Source organism: Furipterus horrens, unplaced genomic scaffold (genome assembly GCF_987537825.1).
Source record: "Furipterus horrens unplaced genomic scaffold, mFurHor1.1.pri manual_scaffold_17, whole genome shotgun sequence".
NCBI classification, from domain to species: Eukaryota; Metazoa; Chordata; class Mammalia; order Chiroptera; family Furipteridae; genus Furipterus; species Furipterus horrens.
The window spans coordinates 25,814,091-25,817,952 of record NW_028327187.1 but is presented as its reverse complement, the minus strand read 5'-3'; the positions used below and the strand labels follow the sequence as shown (position 1 = coordinate 25,817,952).

General features: G+C 43.2%; 1 pseudogene; it reads left to right on the top strand.

Annotated features, from left to right (window-relative positions):
* Positions 1 to 2,851: 2,851 nt before the first annotated feature.
* LOC149990715 (protein S100-P pseudogene) lies at positions 2,852 to 3,262 on the top strand (annotated as a pseudogene).
* Positions 3,263 to 3,862: the final 600 nt, after the last annotated feature.

The following is a 3,862-nucleotide window of genomic DNA, read 5'->3' as shown; positions in this document are numbered from 1 at the left end:
CTTGATACTAGGAGTTCTGAAGCCTTTTTGGATAGTTCCAAATCTCGTGCCAAATCATTCAACTCATGCTGATAAAATCCCTTACAAACTGAGTCATCTTCAATTTCAAAATCTTCATCATTGCTATCACTTAGTTCTTCCCCATACTCCTGTTTTTCAAAAGAGGGTGGTTTAATGAAAAGTGGCACTGGGATTTCAGTTGAATGAGGCACTGGGTGTAAAGCTGATGGTAGACTAGGATACTCTATTTTACATGTATTTTTCTTGTTATATCCTGGCATTTTCACTATACAAAAGTAACAGTCACTTGAATGATCTCTGGGCTCTCTCCAAACCATAGGTATACAAAATGGCAGGCAAAGAAAGCTAAATACCATATGATATCACCCAATACAGGAAACTAAAGAGCAACACAAACAAACGAACTAAATAGGCAAAGACTAGAATAGTAGTCAGTAGGGGGGAGGGGGGAGGGAGAGAAGGAGGATAAGTAAGGGAAGGGTCTAGTCAAGGAACATGTATGAATTACTCATGGACATGGAAAACAGGGAGGGATATGATTGTGGGAGAAGGGATGGGCTGGGAAGGGGGAGCAATGGGGTAAAATGGGACAACTGTAATTGAAAAACCAAAAAATAAAATTAAAAAAAATACAAAAAAAATGGCAATTTATTACGTGTCTGCTTTGTCCACATCCATAAACTCTTGACACACTGATTGCACACCTTGTGAGGGGCCCAAGACTTATCTTGATCACCAAGTTTTACTTTAAAATATGTAAAATAGTCTTGCCTGACAAATGCACTGATGTCTGTCCTTTGGGAATGGTGAAACTGCCACAGATATAACAAAATGAATCAGGAATTCTGCTAACTCCTTGTTTACAGACAAGAACTTGGACTACATTTGGGAACATGGTTCACTATATAGAGTGGCAACAACTTCTCACCACACTGTCTCACGTGTAACTGAATAGCCTACACAAGTATGAACCTGTCGCTGGTCTCCAACGTCGTCCCCCACCCCTCCCCACTCGAGGGAGGTTTTCTCTCAGCCAACAGGAGAGCACTAGTGCTTCCCTTGATCCAGGCTCGATTTGGCCTAGAGTGGTAGCATTAAGATAAACTGTAGAAAAAAACTTGATATGATAGAAGAAAACTTAACTGCAGTTTTGAAATCAGCATGCCTATTTAAGTCTAAAACAGCTGAAAAATTAAATTCTACAGGAATTGCATTAAAAATTTTCCCCCTGTGTAGTCCATGCATGTGGGCAGGGTATAGATCTTGGACAGCCTTTAGAAAGGCTGACAAGTCATTTTCTCTTTCACCATGGTCCCCATGCACAATTTACATAAGCCTCTTTTGTGCAGACCTTATAAGCACTTTGTACATTACTTTACAATAAAATACTTCCTATGTTGTCTAGGTCTTGGAAAGCAGGGCAGGGTATTATCCATGTGGGCCCGTGCTAGAACATACCCACACTGCTGTGTGAACTTTCCCAGACACTCACATTGATATGGAGACTACAGAACAGTTTGCAACAAAAATAAGTCTACCTCTACTCTCTTACTTTTCTCAAACTAACTAAAGGGTCACCTCGGGGCCAAAGCCCACATATAGACCTTTTGTTTCTTTCTTAGACCTGTAATCACAAGAGCTTTGATTCTGGGCATGCTGGGTTGTGGATGGGGGTTCAGGCCCTTATTTCTGGAAGTCCTTTTAAACCAGTGACTTTGCTTCCTAAGGGGAAAAAAAAGCATCTGTGCAGCTGACCATTATCGTCGCTGGCCTTTCCCACCCACTAAGGATATTCTGTTCATCTTTGTTTGGCCTAATTGTCTGAAGTGCCTGGAAGCTACTCATTATTACTAAATTTAAGATTTCAGAGAGATTCAATGGAACTTCTTCACCTTTTTTACATTTAAAGAATCTTTGTCTAATATCAATCTCTCTGCTCTAAGCCCAAAGCAAAGTAGAACAAATGCAGAGAAGTTGCCCTGTTTTCTGCACAGTTAAGAAATGGGAAATTCAATATATGTTTACAATGATAGCATTGTTAAAACAGCTCATGCTATGTTGCCAAATGAAGGATAACAGAGACATAAACACCATCCTTAAAAAGATTCTTTTAGAGGAAAAGTATGATTCAAATCATTTACTGAAGTACTGTTTAAACAGATGGTGTGATTAACAGCCAACATGTATAAGCCATCTTGGGAGCTTATGTAAAAATAAACAAGTGGAACTGAAAAAAATCACTTTCTTCTCTCCAAAGAGTTTTTCACTCATTTTACTAGGAAAACTGGAAAGTCTGTTTCAAAGGCTGTGCTTCCTTGGGGGATGTTAGTGTAAGCTGAGAGAAGAGTCTCTTTAGAGCAAAACCATGTAGATGATGGGTTGAGCTCTGAATTCTCCTCCTGATGATGAGATGGGTCTGAGAAGCTGAAACCCTCAGCACAGCAGGTCCTTCCCAAGCACTATGGACATTTTCATTTCTAGTTGTCCCAAAAGGTCTTATGCTCCTGAGGGAAGAGAAGAGTGAAGAGTTGAGAACCAGTTCCGTAACTGACACTGCTAGAAACATTACATGCACCCTTTCCTCTAAGACTAGCTCACAATGGCCCTAGGAGTCATATATTATAAGTCTGGGTTTCCAAATGGGAGATTGGGGTGGAAAAGGGGGTGTGGTCTCCTAAGGCCACACGGTTACTTCCTTTGTGGAGCTGCCACTAAAAAACCCTGGCCTGTTGAGTTTTAGAGCTCTCAGGAGAGGCCGCTGATTATAGAAGGAAGAGCACTGACCAGAATGTCTGGGCCGTTTTCTCAGCCACACCAGCCACCAGGAGGGACGAGAACCGCCGCAGCACCATGTCACAGCTGGAGGCAGCCATGGCCATGATCATCGAGGTCTTTGCCTGGTACGCGGGCGGGGATGGCAACAAGCAGATCGTGAGCAAGGGCGAGCTGAAAGGGCTCCTGGAGAAGGAGCTGCCGGGCTTCCTGCAGAGTGGAAAGGAGAAGGAGGTCGTGGACAAGCTGCTCAAGGACCTGGACGCCAATGGAGATGCCACTGTGGACTTCAACGAGTTCATAGTGTTTGTGGCTGCCATCACGTCTGCCTGTCACACATTCTTCCAGCGGAAGGGACTCTAACTGATGCCCTGCAGACCCGGGCTCCTGGAGGGGGCACAGGGAGCCGGCCCCTGACTTCCAGAAAGCTCTTGGCAACAATTACTTCTCTGGGCTGAGTGAGCTGATGGCAGTCTGATGAATACAATGTTTGTGAAATGAAAAAAAAAAAAAAAAAGAAGAATGTCTGGCCACATGAGTATGAAAGTTTTTCCTCCTAGATGGTCCCCTAGGGACAGCAGCTGTTTCCTTTTGTGCCACTTCTTTCAGCCTTATAATGTGGGCGCTGTACCAGATGGGCTCCAAGGTCTTCATGTGGGTTTGAAAATATTAGAAAAGTTAGTTGGCTTCCCCAGCCCTATTTCTAACTTTTCTCAATTGACATAAAGAAAAACTTTTGACACAGTGGTGCAGCTCTAGCCATTGTCACCCACTTGAACAAATCTCCAAAGATTGGCTGACTCTTGGCAGAGTTCCTTCCCTACTGCCTTCACCACAGCACACTCCATTAGTGATGGCAACCACAGGTTGTCCTAGTGCCCTTTCATGTATCATATTTATTGAGTGTGTAGTAATGCTCCAGGCACTGTGGTAGATACTGTGGAGACAATCGTGAGCGAGAAGAACACAGTGTCACTCCTCCCAATATTAAACCCAGTGTTGGAGATGCACAAGTGAACAACTGAAATATAGATGGGACAGTGTGAGCATAAGCAGACAAGAGTCCTAC